At 43.4% G+C, this 15,038-nt stretch overlaps 1 non-coding gene across 1 annotated transcript; it reads right to left on the bottom strand.

Moving 5' to 3' along the window:
• Positions 1-939: 939 nt before the first annotated feature.
• On the bottom strand, positions 940-1,012 carry TRNAV-UAC. The gene has a single exon. It is a non-coding gene; the product is annotated as a tRNA-Val (tRNA).
• Between the last annotated feature and the right edge of the window lie 14,026 nt (positions 1,013-15,038).

Genomic DNA, 15,038 nt, shown 5'->3' with positions numbered 1-15,038 from the left:
CGGGAGGATGATCATTATAAATGTAATTTAGTCCTACCGAACTTATGGATTTTGTGTACATTTTTATTTTGTACTGAGAGATATTCAGCCAGGAATGCGGATTCTGCATAACCGCGGGCGAAACTAGTTTAAGACAAGTCAATAATCCTCAATAATTGATTGTTGGCTTGGGAGACTTATGGATGTCATTTCTTAGATCTTGGAAACTAAAATATTTTTAAGACAGCCATTAAAAGGTATCTGTTTTTTTTTTTTTGCCGGCTTTGCTCCAATTATATTTACAATGCTTATTTAACCGTTTAGAGGTTTTGCAGGCTACCATGGCTATTTTCTCCCTTGGTCCAAAGACGTGGTTCCAATGCAATTGTTGTGCTCTGATATTTAAAGTGGAGGTTCCATCAAAAAAACAATTTTGCTTTAAACTGTAGCTTACACGTAAAAAAGAAAAAAATATATATATATTTTTTTTTTTACTCATCTGGAAATGCCTGTTGCTATGTGGCCCCACGAAATCTGCCTTTGAAACCACCTAGGATTCTGACATCATCTCCCTCTAATGCTCCTGGGAAATGTGTGTCATCATTTCCCAGGATGCAGTGCGCTGTCCAATTATCACTCCCCATCTAAGACTTCCAGGAAGTAAGTGCTTGTAGGCTTCACAATGCCCACAAGCAAAATGACAACGGCGTATTATCTATGCGGATCGGCAGCGGATTGAAAAATAGTAAGTGACCAGATTTATATTATAAAAACGCAGGATGAAAGGACATACATTTAAAAAAATGCTAATTGTGGTTGGAACTCCACTTTAAATGGTGGTTAGTGAATCATGTTTGGACCTTTAATGACTGGTCAGACCAGGCTATGGCTTTAAAAAGTTCATATGGTTATTACTACCTGTGCTGTGCACAGAAAAAAAAAAAAATACCTATTCAAACATGGTTTCACTGGGGATCGAACCCAGGACCTTCTGCGTGTAAAGCAGACGTGATAACCACTACACTATGAAACCACCTGCTATGACATCAGTGCAAATGTGATGATGTCATCACACCAATTACATTTAGCATCATGATATAATTGAGAAAGGGCCAGATTCACATAGAGATACGACGGTGTATCTCCTGATACACCGTCATATCTCTGATTTACTTTGGTCGTATCTATGCGACTGATTCATAGAATCAGTTACACATAGATATTCCTAAGATCCGACAGGTGTAACTGTGTTACACCGTCGAATCTTAGGCTGCAATTCCAGGCCGGCCGCTAGGTGGCGTTTCGGTTTATTTACGCAACGATTATGCAAATGAGGAGATACGCCGATTCCGAAGCGAACGACCGCCCGCCGCTTTTTTTTTACGTCGTTTGCGTTCGGCTTTTTCCGGCGTATAGTTACCCCTGCTTCTATGAGGCGCAGCCAATGTTAAGTATGGCCGTCGTTCCCGCGTCAAATTTTGAAATTTTACGTCGTTTGCGTACGTCAATTCACAAAAGCGCTGGACGCAAGTTACGCTCACGCCGAAACCAATGACATCCTAGCGACTTCATTGGGAGCAATGCACGCCGGGAAAATTTGCGGACGGCGCATGCGCAGTTAAGTCGGCACGGGGACGCGCCTGATTTAAATACTACACTCCCCTAGCCGCGGAATTTGAATTCCGCCGGGGGATTTAAGATACGCCGCCGCAAAGTGCTTTGTGAATTAGCATTTGCTTTAAAAAATTGCGGCGGCGGATCTTAAATCACATAGGTTACGCGGCTCTAAAGATCCGCTAACCTATGTGAATCTGGCCCAATGACTTTGCTCAATTACTGTCATGTGACACTTTTTGTGCTTCACACACCTCCTATACTACACAAAAGGTCAGGTGACACCACAACTTTCCTGATTTAGCTTTGCAGATTCTGGTGTCACGTCTACCGCCACCAGTCTGCACACTAGATTAGTAATCAAACTGCAAATCTATTGTGAACTGAGCGAGAGACAAAGATAGATCTAAAATGTAATCAAGAAATGTTGGATGCATTCTAAAGACTGTTTAGTGTGGGAGTAATGTGTCAATCTTAACACTGGCTGAACAGAACTGAACATTTTTGGTTGCTAAAATGTATATATGTATATGTATATATATATATATATATATATATATACATGTATATACATATATATATATATATACATATATATACATATATATATACACACGCACACACACACACTTTGGGCCACATTCAGAAAGAATGGCTTAAGTTTAGGCGGGCGTAGCGCATCTCATATACGCTACGCCGCCGTAACTTAGAGAGGCGGGTACCGTATTCACAAACAACTTGCGCCCTAGGTTACGGCGGCGTAGCGTAAATGGGCCGGCGTAAGCCCGCGTAATTCAAAGTAGGCTGGTAGGGGGCGTGTTGTATGGAAATGATTCGTGACCCCACGTAAATGACGCGCCTAACAAACGCCCATCCCCATTCACATACGACTTACGCAAACGACGTAATATACAACGCTGTTCCGACGTTTCCGACGTCCATACCTTAACATGACTTACCCCTGGTTTATGAGGGGTAAAGTTACGCCGGTCGTACGCCTTACGTAAACAGCGTATTTTAATATGCCGGGCGCAAGTACGTTCGTGAATCGGCGTATCTAGCTCATTTGCATATTTGACGCGGAAATATACGGAAGCGCCCTTAGCGGCCAGCGTAAATATGCACCTAAGATACGATGGCGTAAGAGACTTACGTCAGTCGAATCTTGGGCAAATTCTGGCGTATCTGATTCTTTGAATCAGGCGCCGAGATACGACGCCTCACATTCGGACTTACGACGGCGTATCTGGAGATACGCCGTCGTATCTCCGCTGTGAATGTGGGCCTTTATTTTTAAAATTGTTGGGACACCTGCCTTTACACATGCATGAACTTTAATCTTTAATGGCCCCACAAGCTTTGTCTGTAGGGTCCAATATTGAGTTGGCCCACCCTTTGCATCAACAGCTTCAACTCTTCTGGGAAGGCCGTCCACAAGGTTTAGGAGTGTCTATGGGAATGTTTGACCATTCTTCCAGAAGCGCATTTTTGAGGTCAGGCGCTGATGTTGGAGAGAAGGCCTGGCTCGCAGTCTCCGCTCTAATTCATTCCAAAGGTGTTCTATTGGGTTGAGGTTAAGACTCTGTGCAGACCTGTCAAGTTCATCCACCCCAAACTCGCTCATCCATGTTTTTATGGACCTTGCTTTGTGCACTGGTCCTCACTCAGTCATGTTGGAACAGGAAGGGGCCATCCCCAAGCAGTATTCTACAAAGTCAGGAGCATGAAATTGTCCAAAATGTCTTAACATGTTGACGCCTAAAGAGTTCCCTTCACTGGAACTAAGGGGCCAAACCCAACCCTTGAAAAACAACCTCACACCATAATCCCCCCTCCACCAAATGATTTGGACCAGTGCACAAAGCAAGGTCTATAGAGACATGAATTAGCGAGTTTGGGGTGGAGGAACTTGACTGGCCTACACAGAGTCCTGACCTCAACCCAAAAGAATGCCTTTGGGATGAATTAATGCGGAGACTGTGAGACAGGCCTCCTCGTCCAACAACAGTGCCTGACCTCACAAATGGGCTTCAGGAAGAATGGTCAAACATTCCCATAGATACACTCCTAAACCCTGTGGACAGCCTTCCCAGAAGAGTTGAAGGTGTTATAGCTGCAAAGGGTGGGCCAACTCAATATGGAACCCTACGGACTAAGACTGGCATGCCATTAAAATTCATGTACCTTTAACGCAGTGTTTCTCAATTCCAGTCCTCAGGCCCCCCCAACAGGTCAGGTTTTCAGGATTTCCCTCAGATGAAAAGGCTGTGGTGATTACTAAGGCAGTGAAACTGATCAAATCACCTGTGCAAAATAATGGAAATCCTGAAAACCTGACCTGTTGGGGGGGCCTGAGGACTGGAATTGAGAAACACTGCTTTAACGGCAGGCATCCCGATACTTATGACAATATAGTGTATATTTATACTGTACATGTATATATATTTAAAAAAAAAATTGGTTTGTTTTCTTCTTGCAAATTAGCTTTTAGATATAATCCCTTCAAAAACAGCGAATTATGTTTTTGTTCAGCCGCTGATGTGTACAAAGTCAGAGCAGAGCTTTGTTCCCAGGACTAACTACTCCAAATGAGATATTGAAAGGAAATAAATTGACAATATTTCAGCATAAGGCTGTGTTCTGTTAAAGACATAAACTGAAGAGGCCCGATCATGTAACAGTCCCAGCAGGAGACATATTATACATTCATCAGCATCACGGGGACATCTGTTGTGAGAGGCTCCACATCCAGACGGCCCGGGGCTTCTCATTTGGGAGCCATAAGATCAACTCAGGTTATTGCTTGTGATTATTTTAATATGCGCATTGAGAAACATATGCCGTGTAGCATACAGGGACACTTTAAGACATAAGTGGGCCCAGGGCAAAGATAATTCAAGTGGGCCCCTGCCACCTTCGTCAAATAAAATGTATTCTTTACAATTTAAACAAAGAGTGACTTGTGAGGGTACCAAGTATTTTAGAATGTTTATAGAAGATGCCGTTGAAGTGTATGTAAAGATATTTGTATCGTTTTGGATAATACAGGAATTAGTTAAGACCCCTTGTCAGGTTATTTCTTTTTCTGTTTGGAAGATCTCCCTTCACTTTCTGTCCCAGAATCACTTCAGAAATTTGGTTCTCCAATGCTATGAGATATCCATTCCTATGTCACCAGAACAGGTTTTTCCCATTGGAACAGCCATTCTCAACCGGGGTTCTAGGAAACCCTAAGGCTCCTCCTAAGGATGCAAGGGGGTTCCTTAAAGGGTCACTAAAGGATTTTTTTTTTTTTAGCTAAGTAGCTTCCTTTACCTTACTGCAGTCCTGGTTTCATGTCCTCATTGTTTGTTTTTGCTTTGATGTTGCTGTAATTCTTCTCTGTTCTGGACACTTCCTGGTTGTCTGTTTCCCGATGACCACAGTACTGGGAGTTTCTAGTTTCATGTTCCAAACCATCACTGCTCTATGGCTCTGTATAGCACAGAGGCAGGATAACATGCAAAAAACGAAACTATAAGTGTCAGTTAGAGCTCATTCACACAGGGGCAACACGACTTCCAGCACAACTTTGGGAGGCAACTTGGACACGACTTGAGTATGAATCACAGCGCGACCTGAGGCAACTTACAAGGCAACTTAACGTTGCCTCCGGGACAGGTGGCTTTCCAGTGGCCAATCAAACAAGAATCAGCTCTGTGGGAGGGAGGGGGAGGGATGGGTTTGCCTGAAAAATGTATGTTCTCTTCCTGTATTGTTGCTTCTGTTAAGACAGTGATCCCACTTCTGAGGTGAGTCCCATTGAAATCAATGGGTACAAGTTGCCTCCAAGTCTGATTGAAGTAGTACAGGAACCTTTTCTGAAGTCGGAGCGACTTCAGTAGTGTACATTAAGACGGCTCCATTCACTTCCATTGCTTTTCTCAACAGCGCGACTTGGGGCGACTTCAAGTCGGATCCCAAGTTGCCCCTGTGTGAATGGGCTCTTATTGTCAGTGTGTTTTGGGTAGGATTAAAAAAAATGTACACTATTGTTTCTGGGCTGTACTACGGGTACAAACAATAACTAGCATACACATATGTAGTATCGCTGCAATCTTCAGGAGCAGGAGAATGTATTTTAGGTTGTTTTGTGGTTGTAGGTTGTGGTAAAAGCAAGAAATATACATATTTTTACTATTTTGGGCCAGTTATCCTTTGATGAAGGAATTGAATGAATGCCCAATTTGTCCTGGAGAAAACTCGGTATAAGCCACCGGGATGCAAAAAGTAGTTGTGATGAAATGTACAGTTGTACTAACACATGTCCAAATTGCAAAATTGTGCTTAGGCATTTAAATTTGTTTTACCCTTAAGCCCTGTACACACGATCGATCCATCCGATGAAAACGGTCTGATGGACCGTTTTCATCGGTTAACCGATGAAGCTGACTGATGGTGAGTCGTGCCTACACACCATCGGTTAAAAAAACGATCGTGTCAGAACGCGGTGACGTAAAACACAACGACGTGCTGAAAAAAATGAAGTTCAATGCTTACAAGCATGTATCGACTTAATTTCTGAGCATGCATGAATTTTTAACCGATGGTCGTGCCTACTAACGATCGTTTTTTTTCTATCGGTTAGGAATCCATCGGTTAAATTTAAAACAAGTTGGCTGTTTTTTAACCGATGGATAAATAACCGATGGCGCCCGCACACGATCAGTTTGGACAGATGAAAATGGTCCATCAGACCTAACTCATATAAATTTGAGCCCACATACAGCTTCGGCATTGTTCTTTTTTCCTCCTTTGGCAGAGGCATCCTGGCTTCTGTTTTTAGCCAGAACTGAGGAGTCTGTAGCATTAGCCCTCCTCTGTGTGGCTAGTTAGTTCCCAGCTGTGCTGACATGGAGCCATCAGGAAAATGGAAAATTTAATGGCAAATACTTACCGTAATTTTCCATTTCTCGACGAGCTCCATGGCAGCACAGATCCCACCCAGCTTGGTAGGACTAGTTTCAGAACGCAAAGACTGTAGGTGGGCTCAAATTGATATGAGTTAAGTCCTGGAAGCATAAGAATGGGGGGGGGGGGCTATATGTGCTGACATGGAGCTTGTCAAGAAAGGAAAATTACGGTAAGTATTTGTCATTCAATTTTCCATTTTCTTCACTACACTATAGAGCAAAATGCAAGAAACAATTTTCAGTATGTCTAAATGTGGCAAAGTATATGCCAAATTTTACTGCTTTCACTGCCAGATGCAGTTTTTAAAACCAAGCATTATGAGAAAAGAGCTCAAACCACTCAAAGAAAACCTGGTTTCACACCCAGGACCTTAGGCGTGTAAAGAAGACGTGATAACCACTACACTATGAAATCTTTTACCAGTCAAGCATGAGAATCCTTCTTTTTTTCCCCCTCATCTTGCAGTTCATCAGCGATAAGACCAAGACCAGGCTTTTCATTTCCTGAAGTGAATACTCCAAACTCCACAACTGCACAGTGTGAGGACTCTGAGCATCTCCAGCCTCATAGTTCATTGATGATAATGCCAGAGTGAAGAATAGGTAACCCTATGAGCTCCACAACTGCACAGTATGCAGTGGTGACTGGTGCTCAATTTTTTTTTGGGGAGGGGGGAGCAAACAAAGTGAAAAAAAAATCAATTGCAGCCACTGTGCCCATCAAACGCAGCTACTGTGCCCATCAATTGCCACCACTGTGCCCTTCAAATGCAGCCACTGTGCCCTTCAAACGCAGCCACTGTGCCCTTCAAACGCAGCCACTGTGCCCATCAAACGCAGCCACTGTGCCCATCAAACGCAGCCCCTGTGCCCATCAAACGCAGCCACTGTGCCCTTCAAACGCAGCCACTGTGCCCTTCAAACGCAGCCACTGTACCCATCAAACGCAGCCACTGTCCCCATCAATCGCAGCCACTGTCCCCATCAAACGAAGCCACTGTGCCATCAATCTGTTGTTGACAGATCTTGAGGCCCCATGAAAAAAGGTGTTATGCCGCGTACACACGATCATTTTTCGGCTTGTAAAAAATGACGTTTTTTAAAAATGTCATTTAAAACGGTCATGTGTGGGCTTCACATCATTTTTCGGGTTCTGAAAAACGACAAAAAAAAAATTCAAACATGCTGCATTTTTTAACGACGTTTTAAACAATGTCGTTTTTCAGGTTGTAAAAAATGATCGTGTGTGGGCTTAAACGACGTGAAAAATCCGCGCATGCTCAGAAGCAAGTTATGAGACGGGCGCGATCGTTCTGGTAAAACTACCGTTCATAATGGAGTAAGCACATTCATCACGCTGTAACAGACAGAAAAGCGCAAATCGTCTTTTACTAACAAGGAATCAGCTAAAGCAGCCCCAAGGGTGGCGTCATCCGCATGGAACTTCCCCTTTATAGAGCCGTCGTACGTGTTGTACGTCACCGCGCTTTGCTAGAGAATTTTTTTTTTAACGATCGTGTGTGGGCAACGTCGTTTTAATGATGAAGTTGGAAAAAACATTGTTTTTTTCTAGAGGCTGAAAAACGTAGTTTTTTACAAGCCAAAAAATGATCGTGTGTATGCGGCATAATGGTCAGATAAGACTGCTAATGGCAGCATAGAATCTGGTGAGTGCATTATTAACACTGAGCATAAGTTGTGGTGGAAGGTGGAAGGTTTTCTTTGGACACTGGAAGACACCCTTTTTTTTTCCTCTTTGGAATACACTTTATTCTGGGACTTCAATATTTCATCACAGCAAACAGGACTTTATTGCTTTACATATGATTCGTATACACATAATTTTTTTTCATATACTGTATACCAAAACAATATACATTCCCATAGTCTAAGGTGCAACGTGGCCAGGTGACATGGCAAGTGGACAATCCACAACTTGTGGCAGGTGGCGTGGCCAGGTGACGTGGCAAGTGGACAATCCACAGCTTGTGGCAGGTGACATGGCCTGGTGACGTGGCAAGTGGACAATCCGCAGCTTGTGGCAGGTGACATGGCCTGGTGACGTGGCAAGTGGACAATCCGCAGCTTGTGGCAGGTGACGTGGCAAGTGGACAATCCGCAGCTTGTGGCAGGTGACGTGGCAAGTGGACAATCCGCAGCTTGTGGCAGGTGACATGGCCTGGTGACGTGGCAAGTGGACAATCCACAACTTGTGGCAGGTGACGTGGCAAGTGACACGCTAAATACAAGTACACTGCTGCTCTCTCAGCTGCTACTCACTCTGGTCTCACAAAATTAGCTGAAATGGTTAAATAATACTGTTTTTTGAGCTTAGGGAGGGTCTTATGATGTTTCTTAATTAAACGCCTATAAACGCAAACGCGGTAAAACGCTGCAAACTTTGCGGCAAAACGGGCGTTTTTAAACGCCGGTTTTAGCCTTTAAATTCGTGTGTTTAGCAGAGTTTGCACCGGCGTCCCGTGTGCATGGGGCCTACTGCTGTCCGTCCATGCCCCCCATTGTGGAGATTCCTTTTACTTCCTCTGTGGTTACCAGGACAGGAAGTGAAGTGAAATCTCTCAAAATGGGAAAATAGAAAACAATAAAAATTGGACAGGTAATCTAACCATATTCTATGCAAGTGAGAAAGCTTGCATAGTACATTTATGTAGCGATCTATACAGCAGACCTGAAATAAGGACAGCTATGGAGGTAAGAGTAGCGGAGGAGGGGTTGAATTCAACCAAGAGAGAGTTGGGAGCTATGTGTGTACTTCCTATCCTTCAGACACTCACACTACTTGTAATAACTTTTATGATGCACAATGTAATAATGGCAAGTACTAATCACGTGTGTGCAGTGCTATACAAACACTCTCCAGATGTTTCGCCACATTCGGCAGGGAAGTTTCCATACCTGCGAGCTCTCTGCCTTCTACCTCAGCGCCTGGCTCCTAATGAAGGGAGACAAGGGTGATGCAGACAGGTCTCGCTGCACAACACCAGGGGATTAGCATGCTTCGGGGGATGAAATCAGTTACAGGGGAACCTAATAATTATACTGGCTTCACGCCAACTGTTTAAGCCTTAGACAATTCCCATTACAAGGGACTCGATAGAATGTCACTTTAGCGTTTTCAGGATTATTTAAAATTTTGATCGCAGGAGGGGGCATTTTAAAGGCAAACCCCTTATAAGTAGCTGTATATGCGGAAAGGTTCGACCTCAAATAAAATCAGGATCCTTTAGGATCCTCACTGTTTTTGACTTGTAGTGCTAGGACTATACAGTGCCTTGAAAAAGTATTCACACCCCTTGAAATTTTCCACATTTTGGCATATTACAAGCAAAAACATAAGGGTCCTTTCACACGTGCGTCCGTTTTTTCATACGTCCGTTTACGGACTGCAATGCTTTCCAATGGGATAGCGTACGTTAGCGGATGAGTATCCGCTAACGTCCGTTAACATCCGTCTCCGTTAAGCTCCGTTTTTTTGAACGGAAGAAAACCCTATTTTTCTTCCGTCAAAAAAACGGAACGGACAAAAAACGGATGTTAGCGGACGATCTGTTTAACATCCGATCCGCTAACATCCGTTTTTCATCAAAATATGTAATAAAAATAAAGTTCTAACAAAAAAAATAAAACGGATGAAAAAACGGATGAAAAAACGGATGAAAAACGGATGAAAACTGATGAAAAACGGATGAAAAACAGATGAAAACTGATGAAAAACGGATGTAAAACGGATGAAAAACGGATGAAAAAACGGATCAACTGATGATAAAAAACTGATCTAAAAAACGGTCCGCACGTGTGAAAGGACCCTAAATGTATTTTATTGGGATTTTAGGTGATAGACCAACACAAAGTGGCACATAATTGTGAAGTGGAAGGAAAACTTTAACAAATAAATATGTGAAAAGTGTGGGGGGCATTTGTATGGCGCCCCCCAGAGTCAATACTTTGTAGAACCTCCTTTCACTGCAATTACAGCTGCCAGTCTTTTTGGGGATGTCTCTACCAGCTTTGCACATCTAGAGAGGGACATTTTTGCCCATTCTTCTTTGCAAAATATCTCGAAAAAAGACTCGTATATGACAAGATGTGGTTGCCATCATCCCATAATACTTGAAAATATTCGAATATACCTCATAAGGTGGGATTGTGTAGGCAACACGCAAAAAAGATACAAAAATATATAAAAAATATATCAATTTATTACAAAATACACATACAAAAATATATAAAAAAAAATCACATAAATATACAATGTACAGATCATGAATGATGCAAATACTTCTTCATCATGGCATATACAAGAGCCCCCCGATATTTTGGGACATGGATGTTGCAGGCTGTACCATACAAAAAATCCCCATTTGATATCACTCATAGAGTGGAAAGAACTAATTAGTTCAATTGGGTGGCGTTGGAAATCCACCAGCTTGAGGTCATATCTCCAAATTCCAAAATGGTTCCTGGTTATCCCCAGGCCAATTACCCTTGGGGGTGTAAAATGTCTCCTAACTCTCCTGTATGTGGTACAGCCTGCAACAGGAGACATCCATGTCCCAAAATATCGGGGGGCTCTTGGCTCATACCCTTAGGCACAACATTTTTAAACAATAGATGCAATACTTGTATATGCCATGATGTAGAATGCGTAGCATTCGAAACGCGTCGGCTTTCAGCTACTAACCTCCCAAACCATGGTGATGGTACCGTATGCTGGACAGTATTTGCATCATTCATGATCTGTACATTGTATATTTATGTGATTTTTTTTATATATTTTTGTATGTGTATTTTGTAATAAATTGATATATTTTTTATATATTTTTGTATCTTTTTTGCGTGTTGCCTACACAATCCCACCTTATGAGGTATATTCGAATATTTGCAAAATAACTCAAGCTCTGTCAGATTGGATGGAGAGCGTCTGTAAACAGCAATTTTTAAGTATTGCCACAGATTCTTAATTGGATTTAGGTCTGGACTTTGACTGGGTCATTCTAACACATGAATATGCTTTGACCTAAACCATTCCATTGTAGCTCTGGCTGTATGTTTAGGGTCGTTGTCCTGCTGAAAGGTGAACCTCCACCCCAGTCTCAAGTCTTTTGCAGACTCTATGGCCTCGTACACACGACCGAGAATCTCGTCGTAAAAGAAACATCGTTTTCCTCGACGAGTTTCTTGTCAGGCTTGTCGAGAATCTTGTCAAGCTTCCATTGCGTACACACTGTCAAGACAAAATCTCGTCGTTCTCAAACGCGGTGACATACAACACATACAACAACACTATAAAGGGGAAGTTTTATTCCACTGGCGCCACCCTTGGGGCTGCTTTTGATAATCTCATGTTACCGCGTGTTAGTAAAAGTTTGGTGAGAGACGATTCACGCTTTTCAGTCTGTTACAGCGTAACAAATACCTTATACAGTCCTCTTCCTCTTTCTTGTCTGCTCATTAGCCTAGGCTTATTACATAATGCACAGCTCTCTCTCTCACTCGCTTTAGAGTTTGCCAGGAAGGGAGGGGGGATGAGTCATAAGAGGGCCAAGGAGAGCTGTCTGTGTAAATCCAGGAAGTGAACAGGCAGCAGCTTCAGCTGTCCACAGTTCAAATGGATGCAGCCAGGCTCAGTGGAGGGAGAGTTCTGCAGCATATTTGGCAAGTACAGAATCACAGTATATATAAAATAATATGCAAAGTTGTTGGAGTTGTTGTTGTTGTTGGAGGGAAGCTTCAGAATGGCAAAGATGTTTTTATTAAACATTATGGGCCAGATTCAGGTACATTAGCGCCGGTGTAACGTAAACCGTTTATGTTACACCGCCCCAAGTTTTCAGTTTTAGTGCCCGATCCACAAAGCACTTACCTGGAAACTTGCGGCGGTGTATCGTAACAGTTTTAGTGCCCGATCCACAAAGCACTTACCTGGAAACTTGCGGCGGTGTAGCGTAAATACGTCCGGCGCAAGGCGGTCCAAATCGAATGGGCGGCTAACATTTAAATTAAGCGCTCCCGCGCCGGACCTACTGCACATGCTCCGTTTCATAACTCCCGCCGTGCTTTGCGCAAAGTGACGTAATTTTTTCGAACAGCGACGCGTGTAGCGTACTTCCGTATTCCCGGACGTGTTACGCAAACGACGTGAAATTTTAAATTTCGACGCGGGAACGACGGCCATACTTTAGACAGCAATACGATTGCTGACTAAAGTTAAGGCACCCAAAACGACGACTAACTTTGCGAGGGGAAACTAGACTAGTGGCGACGTAGCAAACGCGAAAAACCGTCATGGATCGCCGTAACTCCTAATTTGCATACCCGACGCTGGTTTTCGACGCGAACTCCCCCCAGCGGCGGCCGCGGTATTGCATCCTAAGATCCGACAGTGTAAAACAATTACACCTGTCGGATCTTAGGGATATCTATGCGTAACTGATTCTATGAATCAGCCGCATAGATACTCTGAGAGATACGACGGAGTATCTGAGATACGCCGTCGTATCTCTTTTGTGAATCTGGGCCATAGTTCCTCCCTCGGCAGTTACATAAAAAGTTTTGAAGGAAGGTGGTGGCATGGGCTGAGGAGCTAGGCCATCACAGACAGTAATTCTAGGCTAGAATTATGTAGGCACCATTAGATGGAATATACGTTGGCCACAACTCAAATAACCTCTAAAAACCTCTGGCGGAACTCTAGGGTTCTATGGAACGCTGGCTGGGAATGGCTTCTCTATATTCCCCTTTGTTCATCCTTTGGCAGTTACATCAAAAGTTTTGAAGGGAAGTGATGGCATGGGCTGAGGAGCTGGGCCAACACAGACAGATAATTACATATTCCAAAAAGAGGAGTGGTCTATGATGGGCAAGGAGGGTTGGAGCTGCCCTAGGGAAACGACTGTTCCTGGAGTGTCTGTTTCCTAGAAAGTGTAGACAGAGACACATTGAAAAGCAATTAAAAAAAATCCTTTTTCAGATGGTGTCTTTTTTTTTTCTTCCTTTTTTGTGTTTTTTTTTCTCTTCTCTTCTTTTTTTTGTATTTAAAAAAATAAAAATAAAAACTCTTTCATAAATAAACAAAAATCAATAAGAATTGATTACATATTGGAAAAAAATGCTGCACGATTTCTGCATATTTGAATCTTGTCATATTCTTTCTCACCAATGATTTACTAAGTACAAATCACAGGCTAATTGAAATGGATGTTTCATGTTGGCTGGAATTTAAGTAAAATGTAGAGATCCATCTCCTCTGTATAATCTCAAGGAAGAAAACGACTGTCATGCGAGCCTCATTGGCAGCCAACATGAAACAATAGGCTGCATAGCAGAGCTGCTTAAATGCCAAATATCGTTTTTTGTTTTTCGACAAGAGGAAATAGCTGAGTAGACTAGCCGTGGCATGGGTTCGCTGGCAACTCGTAAGAACATAGCGCACTTTTTAATCGCTTAAGAGGGGCCGGTGTCCCGCTAAGCTGACCTCCATGGAAACACTTGGAGACCCCGTAGTGGCTGTTCTGCCAGAACAGAGAAAGGCACAGATGAGTACACTCCTACCATCTGTCTCCTGGAGTCTTAAGTATATCTAAATCCATTTTTGTTTTAGGTTTGGATAGGGTAGAGAAGAATTAAAACCGCTGTCCGTTTTTGTTTTCTGTCTGTGTCTCGTTGGTGAGGTTTCCTCCCTTGAATATCTGTTCCAAATATTCAAGAAGTGAGGGGAGTCCTCCTTATTCCTCCCTCCTTAGACCAGGGCCTTCTTAATAGCATCATGGGCCCCTGTACAAAGTAATGCACTTGGGCCCCTACCAGCGTGCCCCAATTTACGTACCTACTTTCAAGAAATAAAGTATAAATAGTTGATAGAATTAAACATACACAGTATATTCATTAGTACTTTCAATAAAATCGATTTTACAAAAGGAAAACGTTCCATAAATCAAAGACTAGTCAACACAGGCTCCAGAAGGGTGGGCTGTTCAGGCTCCAGAAGAGTGGGCCGTTCAGGCTCCAGAAGAGTGGGCTGTTCAGGTTCCAGCAGAGAGGGCCGTTCAGGCTCCAGAAGTGTGGACCTTCGAGGCTCCAGAAGGGTGGGCGGTTCAGGCTCCAGAAGTGTGGACCATTGAGGCTCCAGAAGGGTGGGCCGTTCAGGCTCCAGAAGTGTGGACCATTGAGGCTTTAGAAGGGTGGACCATTGAGGCTCCAGAAGGGTGGGCGTTCAGGCTCCAGAAGTGTGGACCATTGAGGTTTCAGAAGGGTGGGCCATTCAGGCTCCAGAAGAGTGGGCGTTCAGGCTCCAGAAGTGTGGACCATTGAGGTTTCAGAAGGGTGGGCCATTCAGGCTCCAGAAGAGTGGGCGTTCAGGCTCCAGAAGTGTGGACCATTGAGGTTTCAGAAGGGTGGGCAGTTCAGGCTCCAGAAGAGTGGGCCGTTCAGGCTCCAGAAGAGTGGGCCATTTAGGCTCCAGCAGGGTGGGCA

The sequence above is a fragment of the Rana temporaria genome, chromosome 6, assembly GCF_905171775.1.
Source record: "Rana temporaria chromosome 6, aRanTem1.1, whole genome shotgun sequence".
Classification (NCBI taxonomy): domain Eukaryota; kingdom Metazoa; phylum Chordata; class Amphibia; order Anura; family Ranidae; genus Rana; species Rana temporaria.
The sequence above is the reverse complement of the archived record's forward strand: the minus strand, read 5'-3'. Positions and strand labels throughout refer to the sequence as shown.